The 12,989-nt window shown below is 39.4% G+C and overlaps 19 non-coding genes and 9 pseudogenes across 19 annotated transcripts; all 28 read left to right on the forward strand.

The window, feature by feature from the left end:
- The first annotated feature begins 230 nt into the window (after window positions 1–230).
- LOC146033446 (5S ribosomal RNA) lies at window positions 231–349 on the forward strand. The gene has a single exon (XR_014458856.1). It is a non-coding gene; the product is annotated as a 5S ribosomal RNA (ribosomal RNA).
- Window positions 350–694: 345 nt separating this feature from the next.
- LOC146035165 (5S ribosomal RNA) lies at window positions 695–813 on the forward strand. The gene has a single exon (XR_014460568.1). It is a non-coding gene; the product is annotated as a 5S ribosomal RNA (ribosomal RNA).
- A 340-nt stretch (window positions 814–1,153) lies between these two features.
- LOC146028281 (5S ribosomal RNA) lies at window positions 1,154–1,272 on the forward strand (annotated as a pseudogene).
- A 344-nt stretch (window positions 1,273–1,616) lies between these two features.
- On the forward strand, window positions 1,617–1,735 carry LOC146030804 (5S ribosomal RNA). Its single transcript, XR_014456288.1, has one exon. It is a non-coding gene; the product is annotated as a 5S ribosomal RNA (ribosomal RNA).
- Window positions 1,736–2,080: 345 nt separating this feature from the next.
- LOC146029283 (5S ribosomal RNA) lies at window positions 2,081–2,189 on the forward strand (annotated as a pseudogene).
- A 346-nt stretch (window positions 2,190–2,535) lies between these two features.
- LOC146030555 (5S ribosomal RNA) lies at window positions 2,536–2,654 on the forward strand. Its single transcript, XR_014456045.1, has one exon. It is a non-coding gene; the product is annotated as a 5S ribosomal RNA (ribosomal RNA).
- Window positions 2,655–2,999: 345 nt separating this feature from the next.
- On the forward strand, window positions 3,000–3,117 carry LOC146035078 (5S ribosomal RNA). The gene has a single exon (XR_014460482.1). It is a non-coding gene; the product is annotated as a 5S ribosomal RNA (ribosomal RNA).
- A 344-nt stretch (window positions 3,118–3,461) lies between these two features.
- Window positions 3,462–3,580, forward strand: LOC146031123 (5S ribosomal RNA). Its single transcript, XR_014456598.1, has one exon. It is a non-coding gene; the product is annotated as a 5S ribosomal RNA (ribosomal RNA).
- Window positions 3,581–3,925: 345 nt separating this feature from the next.
- On the forward strand, window positions 3,926–4,034 carry LOC146029027 (5S ribosomal RNA; annotated as a pseudogene).
- Window positions 4,035–4,379: 345 nt separating this feature from the next.
- LOC146030556 (5S ribosomal RNA) lies at window positions 4,380–4,498 on the forward strand. Its single transcript, XR_014456046.1, has one exon. It is a non-coding gene; the product is annotated as a 5S ribosomal RNA (ribosomal RNA).
- A 345-nt stretch (window positions 4,499–4,843) lies between these two features.
- On the forward strand, window positions 4,844–4,961 carry LOC146035079 (5S ribosomal RNA). Its single transcript, XR_014460483.1, has one exon. It is a non-coding gene; the product is annotated as a 5S ribosomal RNA (ribosomal RNA).
- Window positions 4,962–5,305: 344 nt separating this feature from the next.
- On the forward strand, window positions 5,306–5,424 carry LOC146032312 (5S ribosomal RNA). Its single transcript, XR_014457753.1, has one exon. It is a non-coding gene; the product is annotated as a 5S ribosomal RNA (ribosomal RNA).
- A 345-nt stretch (window positions 5,425–5,769) lies between these two features.
- On the forward strand, window positions 5,770–5,878 carry LOC146029640 (5S ribosomal RNA; annotated as a pseudogene).
- A 345-nt stretch (window positions 5,879–6,223) lies between these two features.
- Window positions 6,224–6,342, forward strand: LOC146034998 (5S ribosomal RNA). Its single transcript, XR_014460401.1, has one exon. It is a non-coding gene; the product is annotated as a 5S ribosomal RNA (ribosomal RNA).
- A 345-nt stretch (window positions 6,343–6,687) lies between these two features.
- LOC146030855 (5S ribosomal RNA) lies at window positions 6,688–6,806 on the forward strand. Its single transcript, XR_014456338.1, has one exon. It is a non-coding gene; the product is annotated as a 5S ribosomal RNA (ribosomal RNA).
- A 345-nt stretch (window positions 6,807–7,151) lies between these two features.
- Window positions 7,152–7,260, forward strand: LOC146029443 (5S ribosomal RNA; annotated as a pseudogene).
- A 345-nt stretch (window positions 7,261–7,605) lies between these two features.
- On the forward strand, window positions 7,606–7,724 carry LOC146031756 (5S ribosomal RNA). The gene has a single exon (XR_014457213.1). It is a non-coding gene; the product is annotated as a 5S ribosomal RNA (ribosomal RNA).
- Window positions 7,725–8,069: 345 nt separating this feature from the next.
- Window positions 8,070–8,188, forward strand: LOC146034892 (5S ribosomal RNA). The gene has a single exon (XR_014460296.1). It is a non-coding gene; the product is annotated as a 5S ribosomal RNA (ribosomal RNA).
- Window positions 8,189–8,533: 345 nt separating this feature from the next.
- LOC146034039 (5S ribosomal RNA) lies at window positions 8,534–8,652 on the forward strand. Its single transcript, XR_014459445.1, has one exon. It is a non-coding gene; the product is annotated as a 5S ribosomal RNA (ribosomal RNA).
- A 345-nt stretch (window positions 8,653–8,997) lies between these two features.
- On the forward strand, window positions 8,998–9,116 carry LOC146028282 (5S ribosomal RNA; annotated as a pseudogene).
- Window positions 9,117–9,460: 344 nt separating this feature from the next.
- On the forward strand, window positions 9,461–9,579 carry LOC146030806 (5S ribosomal RNA). The gene has a single exon (XR_014456290.1). It is a non-coding gene; the product is annotated as a 5S ribosomal RNA (ribosomal RNA).
- A 345-nt stretch (window positions 9,580–9,924) lies between these two features.
- Window positions 9,925–10,033, forward strand: LOC146029284 (5S ribosomal RNA; annotated as a pseudogene).
- A 345-nt stretch (window positions 10,034–10,378) lies between these two features.
- On the forward strand, window positions 10,379–10,497 carry LOC146034904 (5S ribosomal RNA). The gene has a single exon (XR_014460308.1). It is a non-coding gene; the product is annotated as a 5S ribosomal RNA (ribosomal RNA).
- Window positions 10,498–10,842: 345 nt separating this feature from the next.
- LOC146028581 (5S ribosomal RNA) lies at window positions 10,843–10,961 on the forward strand (annotated as a pseudogene).
- Window positions 10,962–11,307: 346 nt separating this feature from the next.
- On the forward strand, window positions 11,308–11,425 carry LOC146027612 (5S ribosomal RNA). The gene has a single exon (XR_014455005.1). It is a non-coding gene; the product is annotated as a 5S ribosomal RNA (ribosomal RNA).
- A 344-nt stretch (window positions 11,426–11,769) lies between these two features.
- On the forward strand, window positions 11,770–11,888 carry LOC146030324 (5S ribosomal RNA). The gene has a single exon (XR_014455824.1). It is a non-coding gene; the product is annotated as a 5S ribosomal RNA (ribosomal RNA).
- Window positions 11,889–12,233: 345 nt separating this feature from the next.
- On the forward strand, window positions 12,234–12,342 carry LOC146029691 (5S ribosomal RNA; annotated as a pseudogene).
- A 345-nt stretch (window positions 12,343–12,687) lies between these two features.
- On the forward strand, window positions 12,688–12,806 carry LOC146034551 (5S ribosomal RNA). Its single transcript, XR_014459956.1, has one exon. It is a non-coding gene; the product is annotated as a 5S ribosomal RNA (ribosomal RNA).
- The last annotated feature ends 183 nt before the right edge of the window (window positions 12,807–12,989 follow it).

Raw genomic sequence — 12,989 nt, forward strand, 5'->3', positions numbered from 1 at the left:
CCTAAAGACTTACCACACTGTTTTGGCCCAATTCCAACTGCTTTTGGCAGCTAAACAGTGTTGAGCCTCATTAGTAGTTTATTTGAGACCACCTGCTAATATTATGTCCTGTAGGTCTTTTTACATTACCAACACATGATTTTTTTCAGTAAGCCAATAATGTTAGGAAACTTTTTTATTAGCTTACCTGGTTATAGAAGTAGAAGAGGGCAAAAAAGTGACTCTATCTCACCTACAGCCATACCACATTGGATACGCCCAATCTCGTCTGATCTTGGAAGCTAAGCATTGTTGGGCCTGGTTAGTACTTGGGTTGGAGACCACATGGGAACACCAGGTGCTGTAGGTTTTTTCCCATTACTGGCAAATTGTTTTTATTCTCTAGCTATTTAAATTGGAAACTTCTTATTTTTATTGCCAATACAGACATTTGGGAGAGGTCAAACAGACACAATAGCCATCACCTAAAGACTTACCACACTGTTTCGGCCTAATTCCAACTGCTTTTGGCAGCTAAACAGTGTTGAGCCTCTTTAGTAGTTTAATTTGAGACCACCTGCTAATATTATGTCCTGTAGGTCTTTTTACATTACCAACACATGATTTTTTTCAGTAAGCCAATACAGTTAGGAAACTTTTTTATTCGCTTACCTGGTTATAGAAGTAGAAGAGGGCAAAAAAGTGCCTGTATCTTACCTACAGCCATACCACATTGGATTCGCCCACTCTCGTCTGATCTTGGAAGCTAAGCAGTGTTGGGCCTGGTTAGTACTTGGGTGGGAGACCACATGGGAACACCAGGTGCTGTACGTTTTTTCCCATTACTGGCAAATTGTTTTTATTCTCTAGCTATTTAAATTGGAAACTTTTTCTTTTTATTGCCAATACAGACATTTGGGAGAGGTCAAACAGACACAATAGCCATCACCTAAAGACTTACCACACTGTTTCGGCCCAATTCCAACTGCTTTTGGCAGCTAAATAGTGTTGAGCCTCTTTAGTAGTTTAATTTGAGACCACCTGCTGATATTATGTAGGTCTTTTTACATTGCAAACACATGATTTTTTTCAGTAAGCCAATACAGTTAGGAAACTTTTTTATTAGCTTACCTTTAGATAGAAGTAGAAGAGGGCAAAAAAGTGACTGCATCTCACCTACAGCCATACCACATTGGATACGCCCAATCTCGTCTGATTTTGGAAGCTAAGCAGTGTTGGGGCTGGTCAGTACTTGGGTAGGAGACCACATGGGAACACCAGGTGCTGTAGGTTTTTTCCCATTACTGGCAAATTGTTTTTATTCTCTAGCTATTTAAATTGGAAACTTTTTCTTTTTATTGCCAATACAGACATTTGAGAGAGGTGAAACTGACACAATAGCCATCACCTAAAGACTTACCACACTGTTTCGGCCCAATTCCAACTACTTTTGGCACCTAACAGTGTTGAGCCTCATTAGTAGTTTAATTTGAGACCACCTGCTAATATTATGTCCTGTAGGTCTTTTTACATTACCAACACATGATTTTTTTCAGTAAGCCAATAATGTTAGGAAACTTTTTTATTAGCTTACCTGGTTATAGAAGTAGAAGAGGGCAAAAAAGTGACTGTATCTCACCTACAGCCATACCACATTGGATACGCCCAATCTCATCTGGTCTTGGAAGCTAAGCAGTGTTGGGCCTGGTTAGTACTTGGGTGGGAGACCACATGGGAACACCAGGTGCTGTAGGTTTTTTCCCATTACTGGCAAATTGTTTTTATTCTCTAGCTATTTAAATTGGAAACTTTTTCTTTTTATTGCCAATACAGACATTTGGGAGAGGTGAAACAGACACAATAGCCATCACCTAAAGACTTACCACACTGTTTCCGCCCAATTCCAACTGCTTTTGGCAGCTAAACAGTGTTGAGCCTCTTTAGTAGTTTAATTTGAGACCACCTGCTAATATAATGTCCTGTAGGTCTTTTTACTTTACCAACACATGATTTTTTTCAGTACGCCAATACAGTTAGGAAACTTTTTTATTAGCTTACCTGGTTATAGAAGTAGAAGAGGGCAAAAAAGTGCCTGTATCTCAACTACAGCCATACCACGTTGGATACGCCTGATCTTGGAAGCTAAGCAGTGTTGGGCCTGGTTAGTACTTGGGTGGGAGACCACATGGGAACACCAGGTGCTGTAGGTTTTTTCCCATTACTGGCAAATTGTTTTTATTCTCTAGCTATTTAAATTGGAAACTTTTTGTTTTTATTGCCAATACAGACATTTGAGAGAGGTGAAACAGACACAATAGCCATCACCTAAAGACTTACCACACTGTTTCGGCCCAATTCCAACTGCTTTTGGCAGCTAAACAGTGTTGAGCCTCATTAGTAGTTTAATTTGAGACCACCTGCTAATATTATGTCCTGTAGGTCTTTTTACATGAGCAACACATGATTTTTTTCAGTAAGCCAATAATGTTAGGAAACTTTTTTATTAGCTTACCTGGTTATAGAAGTAGAAGAGGGCAAAAAAAGTGCCTGTATCTCACCTACAGCCATACCACATTGGATACGCCCAATCTCGTTTGATCTTGGAAGCTAAGCAGTGTTGGGCCTGGTTAGTACTTGGGTGGGAGACCACATGGGAACACCAGGTGCTGTAGGTTTTTTCCCATTACTGGCAAATTGTTTTTATTCTCTAGCTATTTAAATTGGAAACTTTTTCTTTTTATTGCCAATATAGACATTTGAGAGAGGTGAAACAGACACAATAGCCATCACCTAAAGACTTACAACACTGTTTTGGCCCAATTCCAACTGCTTTTGGCAGCTAAACAGTGTTGAGCCTCATTAGTAGTTTAATTTGAGACCACCTGCTAATATTATGTCCTGTAGGTCTTTTTACATTACCAACACATGATTTTTTTCAGTAAGCCAATAATGTTAGGAAACTTTTTTATTAGCTTACCTGGTTATAGAAGTAGAAGAGGGCAACAAAGTGCCTGTATCTCACCTACAGCCATACCACATTGGGTACGCCCAATCTCGTCTGATCTTGGAAGCTAAGCAGTGTTGGGCCTGGATAGTACTTGGGTGGGAGACCACATGGGAACACATGTGCTGTAGGTTTTTTCCCATTACTGGCAAATTGTTTTTATTCTCTAGCTATTTAAATTGGAAACTTTTTATTTTTATTGCCAATACAGACATTTGAGAGAGGTGAAACTGACACAATAGCCATCACCTAAAGACTTACCACACTGTTTCGGCCCAATTCCAACTACTTTTGGCACCTAACAGTGTTGAGCCTCATTAGTAGTTTAATTTGAGACCACCTGCTAATATTATGTCCTGTAGGTCTTTTTACATTACCAACACATGATTTTTTTCAGTAAGCCAATAATGTTAGGAAACTTTTTTATTAGCTTACCTGGTTATAGAAGTAGAAGAGGGCAAAAAAGTGCCTGTATCTCACCTACAGCCATACCACATTGGATACGCCCAATCTCATCTGATCTTGGAAGCTAAGCAGTGTTGGGCCTGGTTAGTACTTGGGTGGGAGACCACATGGGAACACCAGGTGCTGTAGGTTTTTTCCCATTACTGGCAAATTGTTTTTATTCTCTAGCTATTTAAATTGGAAACTTTTTCTTTTTATTGCCAATACAGACATTTGGGAGAGGTCAAACAGACACAATAGCCATCACCTAAAGACTTTCCACACTGTTTCGGCCCAATTCCAACTGCTTTTGGCAGCTAAACAGTGTTGAGCCTCTTTAGTAGTTTAATTTGAGACCACCTACTAATATCATGTCCTGTAGGTCTTTTTACTTTACCAACACATGATTTTTTTCAGTAAGCCAATACAGTTAGGAAACTTTTTTATTAGCTTACCTGGTTATAGAAGTAGAAGAGGGCAAAAAAGTGCCTGTATCTCACCTACAGCCATACCACGTTGGATACGCCTGATCTTGGAAGCTAAGCAGTGTTGGGCCTGGTTAGTACTTGGGTGGGAGACCACATGGGAACACCAGGTGCTGTAGGTTTTTTCCCATTACTGGCAAATTGTTTTTATTCTCTAGCTATTTAAATTGGAAACTTTTTGTTTTTATTGCCAATACAGACATTTGAGAGAGGTGAAACAGACACAATAGCCATCACCTAAAGACTTACCACACTGTTTCGGCCCAATTCCAACTGCTTTTGGCAGCTAAACAGTGTTGAGCCTCATTAGTAGTTTAATTTGAGACCACCTGCTAATATTATGTCCTGTAGGTCTTTTTACATGAGCAACACATGATTTTTTTCAGTAAGCCAATAATGTTAGGAAACTTTTTTATTAGCTTACCTGGTATAGAAGTAGAAGAGGGCAAAAAAAGTGCCTGTATCTCACCTACAGCCATACCACATTGGATACGCCCAATCTCGTTTGATCTTGGAAGCTAAGCAGTGTTGGGCCTGGTTAGTACTTGGGTGGGAGACCACATGGGAACACCAGGTGCTGTAGGTTTTTTCCCATTACTGGCAAATTGTTTTTATTCTCTAGCTATTTAAATTGGAAACTTTTTCTTTTTATTGCCAATATAGACATTTGAGAGAGGTGAAACAGACACAATAGCCATCACCTAAAGACTTACAACACTGTTTTGGCCCAATTCCAACTGCTTTTGGCAGCTAAACAGTGTTGAGCCTCATTAGTAGTTTAATTTGAGACCACCTGCTAATATTATGTCCTGTAGGTCTTTTTACATTACCAACACATGATTTTTTTCAGTAAGCCAATAATGTTAGGAAACTTTTTTATTAGCTTACCTGGTTATAGAAGTAGAAGAGGGCAACAAAGTGCCTGTATCTCACCTACAGCCATACCACATTGGGTACGCCCAATCTCGTCTGATCTTGGAAGCTAAGCAGTGTTGGGCCTGGATAGTACTTGGGTGGGAGACCACATGGGAACACATGTGCTGTAGGTTTTTTCCCATTACTGGCAAATTGTTTTTATTCTCTAGCTATTTAAATTGGAAACTTTTTATTTTTATTGCCAATACAGACATTTGAGAGAGGTGAAACTGACACAATAGCCATCACCTAAAGACTTACCACACTGTTTCGGCCCAATTCCAACTACTTTTGGCACCTAACAGTGTTGAGCCTCATTAGTAGTTTAATTTGAGACCACCTGCTAATATTATGTCCTGTAGGTCTTTTTACATTACCAACACATGATTTTTTTCAGTAAGCCAATAATGTTAGGAAACTTTTTTATTAGCTTACCTGGTTATAGAAGTAGAAGAGGGCAAAAAAGTGCCTGTATCTCACCTACAGCCATACCACATTGGATACGCCCAATCTCATCTGATCTTGGAAGCTAAGCAGTGTTGGGCCTGGTTAGTACTTAGGTGGGAGACCACATGGGAACACCAGGTGCTGTAGGTTTTTTCCCATTACTGGCAAATTGTTTTTATTCTCTAGCTATTTAAATTGGAAACTTTTTCTTTTTATTGCCAATACAGACATTTGGGAGAGGTCAAACAGACACAATAGCCATCACCTAAAGACTTTCCACACTGTTTCGGCCCAATTCCAACTGCTTTTGGCAGCTAAACAGTGTTGAGCCTCTTTAGTAGTTTAATTTGAGACCACCTACTAATATCATGTCCTGTAGGTCTTTTTACTTTACCAACACATGATTTTTTTCAGTAAGCCAATACAGTTAGGAAACTTTTTTATTAGCTTACCTGGTTATAGAAGTAGAAGAGGGCAAAAAAGTGCCTGTATCTCACCTACAGCCATACCACGTTGGATACGCCTGATCTTGGAAGCTAAGCAGTGTTGGGTCTGGTTAGTACTTGGGTGGGAGACCACATGGGAACACCACGTGCTGTAGGTTTTTTCCCATTACTGGCAAATTGTTTTTATTCTCTAGCTATTTAAATTGGAAACTTTTTCTTTTTATTGCCAATACAGACATCTGGGAGAGGTCAAACAGACACAATAGCCATCACCTAAAGACTTACCACACTGTTTCGGCCTAATTCCAACTGCTTTTGGCAGCTAAACAGTGTTGAGCCTCTTTAGTAGATTAATTTGAGACCACCTGCTACTATTATGTCCTGTAGGTCTTTTTACATTACCAACACATGATTTTTTTCAGTAAGCCAATACAGTTAGGAAACTTTTTTATTAGCTTACCTGGTTATAGAAGTAGAAGAGGGCAAAAAAGTGCCTGTATCTCACCTACAGCCATACCACATTGGATACGCCCAATCTCGTCTGATCTTGGAAGCTAAGCAGTGTTGGGCCTGGTTAGTACTTGGGTGGGAGACCACATGGGAACACCACTTGCTGTAGGTTTTTTCCCATTACTGGCAAATTGTTTTTATTCTATAGCTATTTAAATTGGAAACTTTTTCTTTTTATTGCCAATACAGACATTTGAGAGAGGTGAAACAGACACAATAGAAATCACCTAAAGACTTACCACACTGTTTTGGCCCAATTCCAACTGCTTTTGGCAGCTAAACAGTGTTGAGCCTCATTAGTAGTTTAATTTGAGACCACCTGCTAATATTATGTCCTGTAGGTCTTTTTACATTAGCAACACATGATTTTTTTCAGTAAGCCAATAATGTTAGGAAACTTTTTTATTAGCTTACCTGGTTATAGAAGTAGAAGAGGGCAAAAAAGTGACTGTATCTCACCTACAGCCATACCACATTGGATACGCCCAATCTCATCTGATCTTGGAAGCTAAGCAGTGTTGGGCCTGGTTAGTACTTGGGTGGGAGACCACAGGGGAACACCAGGTGCTGTAGGTTTTTTCCCATTACTGGCAAATTGTTTTTATTCTCTAGCTATTTAAATTGGAAACTTTTTCTTTTTATTGCCAATACAGACATTTGGGAGAGGTCAAACAGACACAATAGCCATCACCTAAAGACTTTCCACACTGTTTCGGCCCAATTCCAACTGCTTTTGGCAGCTAAACAGTGTTGAGCCTCTTTAGTAGTTTAATTTGAGACCACCTGCTAATATCATGTCCTGTAGGTCTTTTTACTTTACCAACACATGATTTTTTTCAGTAAGCCAATACAGTTAGGAAACTTTTTTATTAGCTTACCTGGTTATAGAAGTAGAAGAGGGCAAAAAAGTGCCTGTATCTAACCTACAGCCATACCACGTTGGATACGCCTGATCTTGGAAGCTTAGCAGTGTTGGGCCTGGTTAGTACTTGGGTGGGAGACCACATGGGAACACCAGGTGCTGTAGGTTTTTTCCCATTACTGGCAAATTGTTTTTATTCTCTAGCTATATAAATTGGAAACTTTTTGTTTTTATTGCCAATACAGACATTTGAGAGAGGTGAAACAGACACAATAGCCATCACCTAAAGACTTACCACACTGTTTCGGCCCAATTCCAACTGCTTTTGGCAGCTAAACAGTGTTGAGCCTCATTAGTAGTTTAATTTGAGACCACCTGCTAATATTATGTCCTGTAGGTCTTTTTACATGAGCAACACATGATTTTTTTCAGTAAGCCAATAATGTTAGGAAACTTTTTTATTAGCTTTCCTGGTTATAGAAGTAGAAGAGGGCAAAAAAGTGACTGTATCTCACCTACAGCCATACCACATTGGATAAACCCAATCTCGTCTGACCTTGGAAGCTAAGCAGTGTTGGGCCTGGTTAGTACTTGGGTGGGAGACCACATGGGAACACCAGGTGCTGTAGGTTTTTTCCCATTACTGGCAATTTTTTTTTATTCTCTAGCTATTTAAATTGGAAACTTTTTCTTTTTATTGCCAATATAGACATTTGAGAGAGGTGAAACAGACACAATAGCCATCACCTAAAGACTTACAACACTGTTTTGGCCCAATTCCAACTGCTTTTGGCAGCTAAACAGTGTTGAGCCTCATTAGTAGTTTAATTTGAGACCACCTGCTAATATTATGTCCTGTAGGTCTTTTTACATTACCAACACATGATTTTTTTCAGTAAGCCAATAATGTTAGGAAACTTTTTTATTAGCTTACCTGGTTATAGAAGTAGAAGAGGGCAAAAAAGTGCCTGTATCTCACCTACAGCCATACCACATTGGATACGCTCAATCTCGTCTGATCTTGGAAGCTAAGCAGTGTTGGGTCTGGTTAGTACTTGGGTGGGAGACCACATGGGAACACCACGTGCTGTAGGTTTTTTCCCAGTACTGGCAAATTGTTTTTATTCTCTAGCTATTTAAATTGGAAACTTTTTTCTTTTTATTGCCAATACAGACATCTGGGAGAGGTCAAACAGACACAATAGCCATCACCTAAAGACTTACCACACTGTTTTGGCCCAATTCCAACTGCTTTTGGCAGCTAAACAGTGTTGAGCCTCATTAGTAGTTTATTTGAGACCACCTGCTAATATTATGTCCTGTAGGTCTTTTTACATTACCAACACATGATTTTTTTCAGTAAGCCAATAATGTTAGGAAACTTTTTTATTAGCTTACCTGGTTATAGAAGTAGAAGAGGGCAAAAAAGTGACTCTATCTCACCTACAGCCATACCACATTGGATACGCCCACACTCGTCTGATCTTGGAAGCTAAGCAGTGTTGGGCCTGGTTAGTACTTGGGTGGGAGACCACATGGGAACACCAGGTGCTGTAGGTTTTTTCCCATTACTGGCAAATTGTTTTTATTCTCTAGCTATTTAAATTGGAAACTTTTTCTTTTTATTGCCAATACAGACATTTGGGAGAAGTCAAACAGACACAATAGCCATCACCTAAAGACTTACCACACTGTTTCGGCCCAATTCCAACTGCTTTTGGCAGCTAAATAGTGTTGAGCCTCTTTAGTAGTTTAATTTGAGACCACCTGCTGATATTATGTCCTGTAGGTCTTTTTACATTGCAAACACATGATTTTTTTCAGTAAGCCAATACAGTTAGGAAACTTTTTTATTAGCTTACCTTTAGATAGAAGTAGAAGAGGGCAAAAAAGTGACTGCATCTCACCTACAGCCATACCACATTGGATACGCCCAATCTCGTCTGATTTTGGAAGCTAAGCAGTGTTGGGGCTGGTCAGTACTTGGGTAGGAGACCACATGGGAACACCAGGTGCTGTAGGTTTTTTCCCATTACTGGCAAATTGTTTTTATTCTCTAGCTATTTAAATTGGAAACTTTTTCTTTTTATTGCCAATACAGACATTTGAGAGAGGTGAAACTGACACAATAGCCATCACCTAAAGACTTACCACACTGTTTCGGCCCAATTCCAACTACTTTTGGCACCTAACAGTGTTGAGCCTCATTAGTAGTTTAATGTGAGACCACCTGCTAATATTATGTCCTGTAGGTCTTTTTACATTACCAACACATGATTTTTTTCAGTAAGCCAATAATGTTAGGAAACTTTTTTATTAGCTTACCTGGTTATAGAAGTAGAAGAGGGCAAAAAAGTGACTGTATCTCACCTACAGCCATACCACATTGGATACGCCCAATCTCATCTGGTCTTGGAAGCTAAGCAGTGTTGGGCCTGGTTAGTACTTGGGTGGGAGACCACATGGGAACACCAGGTGCTGTAGGTTTTTTCCCATTACTGGCAAATTGTTTTTATTCTCTAGCTATTTAAATTGGAAACTTTTTCTTTTTATTGCCAATACAGACATTTGGGAGAGGTCAAACAGACACAATAGCCATCACCTAAAGACTTTCCACACTGTTTCGGCCCAATTCCAACTGCTTTTGGCAGCTAAACAGTGTTGAGCCTCTTTAGTAGTTTAATTTGAGACCACCTGCTAATATAATGTCCTGTTGGTCTTTTTACTTTACCAACACATGATTTTTTTCAGTAAGCCAATACAGTTAGGAAACTTTTTTATTAGCTTACCTGGTTATAGAAGTAGAAGAGGGCAAAAAAGTGCCTGTATCTCAACTACAGCCATACCACGTTGGATACGCCTGATCTTGGAAGCTAAGCAGTGTTGGGCCTGGTTAGTACTTGGGTGGGAGACCACATGGGAACACCAGGTGCTGTAGGTTTTTTCCCATTACTGGCAAATTGTTTTTATTCTCTAGCTATTTAAATTGGAAACTTTTTGTTTTTATTGCCAATACAGACATTTGAGAGAGGTGAAACAGACACAATAGCCATCACCTAAAGACTTACCACACTGTTTCGGCCCAATTCCAACTGCTTTTGGCAGCTAAACAGTGTTGAGCCTCATTAGTAGTTTAATTTGAGACCACCTGCTAATATTATGTCCTGTAGGTCTTTTTACATTACCAACACATGATTTTTTTCAGTAAGCCAATAATGTTAGGAAACTTTTTTATTAGCTTACCTGGTTATAGAAGTAGAAGAGGGCAACAAAGTGCCTGTATCTCACCTACAGCCATACCACATTGGGTACGCCCAATCTCGTCTGATCTTGGAAGCTAAGCAGTGTTGGGTCTGGTTAGTACTTGGGTGGGAGACCACATGGGAACACCACGTGCTGTAGGTTTTTTCCCATTACTGGCAAATTGTTTTTATTCTCTAGCTATTTAAATTGGAAACTTTTTCTTTTTATTGCCAATACAGACATCTGTGAGAGGTCAAACAGACACAATAGCCATCACCTAAAGACTTACCACACTGTTTCGACCTAATTCCAACTGCTTTTGGCAGCTAAACAGTGTTGAGCCTCTTTAGTAGTTTAATTTGAGACCACCTGCTAATATTATGTCCTGTAGGTCTTTTTACATTACCAACACATGATTTTTTTCAGTAAGCCAATACAGTTAGGAAACTTTTTTATTAGCTTACCTGGTTATAGAAGTAGAAGAGGGCAAAAAAGTGCCTGTATCTCACCTACAGCCATACCACATTGGATACGCCCAATCTCGTCTGATCTTGGAAGCTAAGCAGTTTTGAGCCTAGTTAGTACTTGGGTGGGAGACCACATGGGAACACCAGATGCTGTAGGTTTTTTTCCCATTACTGGCAAATTGTTTTTATTCTCTAGCTATTTAAATTGGAAACTTTTTCTTTTTATTGCCAATACAAACATTTGAGAGAGGTGAAACAGACACAATAGAAATCACCTAAAGACTTACCACACTGTTTCGGCCCAATTCCAACTGCTTTTGGCAGCTAAACAGTGTTGAGCCTCATTAGTAGTTTAATTTGAGACCACCTGCTAATATTATGTCCTGTAGGTCTTTTTACATTAGCAACACATGATTTTTTTCAGTAAGCCAATAATGTTAGGAAACTTTTTTATTAGCTTACCTGGTTATAGAAGTAGAAGAGGGCAAAAAAGTAACTGTATCTCACCTACAGCCATACCACATTGGATACGCCCAATCTCGTCTGATCTTGGAAGCTAAGCAGTGTTGGGCCTAGATAGTACTTGGGTGGGAGACCACATGGGAACACATGTGCTGTAGGTTTTTTCCCATTACTGGCAAATTGTTTTTATTCTCTAGCTATTTAAATTGGAAACTTTTTATTTTTATTGCCAATACAGACATTTGAGAGAGGTGAAACTGACACAATAGCCATCACCTAAAGACTTACCACACTGTTTCGGCCCAATTCCAACTACTTTTGGCACCTAACAGTGTTGAGCCTCATTAGTAGTTTAATTTGAGACCACCTGCTAATATTATGTCCTGTAGGTCTTTTTACATTACCAACACATGATTTTTTTCAGTAAGCCAATAATGTTAGGAAACTTTTTTATTAGCTTACCTGGTTATAGAAGTAGAAGAGGGCAAAAAAGTGACTGTATCTCACCTACAGCCATACCACATTGCATACGCCCAATCTCATCTGATCTTGGAAGCTAAGCAGTGTTGGGCCTGGTTAGTACTTGGGTGGGAGACCACATGGGAACACCAGGTGCTGTAGGTTTTTTCCCATTACTGGCAAATTGTTTTTATTCTCTAGCTATTTAAATTGGAAACTTTTTCTTTTTATTGCCAATACAGACATTTGGGAGAGGTCAAACAGACACAATAGCCATCACCTAAAGACTTTCCACACTGTTTCGGCCCAATTCCAACTGCTTTTGGCAGCTAAACAGTGTTGAGCCTCTTTAGTAGTTTAATTTGAGACCACCTGCTAATATCATGTCCTGTAGGTCTTTTTACTTTACCAACACATGATTTTTTTCAGTAAGCCAATACAGTTAGGAAACTTTTTTATTAGCTTACCTGGTTATAGAAGTAGAAGAGGGCAAAAAAGTGCCTGTATCTCACCTACAGCCATACCACGTTGGATACGCCTGATCTTGGAAGCTAAGCAGTGTTGGGTCTGGTAAGTACTTGGGTGGGAGACCACATGGGAACACCACGTGCTGTAGGTTTTTTCCCATTACTGGCAAATTGTTTTTATTCTCTAGCTATTTAAATTGGAAACTTTTTCTTTTTATTGCCAATACAGACATCTGGGAGAGGTCAAACAGACACAATAGCCATCACCTAAAGACTTACCACACTGTTTCGGCCTAATTCCAACTGCTTTTGGCAGCTAAACAGTGTTGAGCCTCTTTAGTAGATTAATTTGAGACCACCTGCTAATATTATGTCCTGTAGGTCTTTTTACATTACCAACACATGATTTTTTTCAGTAAGCCAATACAGTTAGGAAACTTTTTTATTAGCTTACCTGGTTATAGAAGTAGAAGAGGGCAAAAAAGTGCCTGTATCTCACCTACAGCCATACCACATTGGATACGCCCAATCTCGTCTGATCTTGGAAACTAAGCAGTGTTGGGCCTGGTTAGTACTTGGGTGGGAGACCACATGGGAACACCACGTGCTGTAGGTTTTTTCCCATTACTGGCAAATTGTTTTTATTCTCTAGCTATTTAAATTGGAAACTTTTTCTTTTTATTGCCAATACAGACATTTGAGAGAGGTGAAACAGACACAATAGAAATCACCTAAAGACTTACCACACTGTTTTGGCCCAATTCCAACTGCTTTTGGCAGCTAAACAGTGTTGAGCCTC

The sequence above is a fragment of the Crinia signifera genome, chromosome 8, assembly GCF_055691185.1.
Source record: "Crinia signifera chromosome 8, ASM5569118v1, whole genome shotgun sequence".
NCBI classification, from domain to species: Eukaryota; Metazoa; Chordata; class Amphibia; order Anura; family Myobatrachidae; genus Crinia; species Crinia signifera.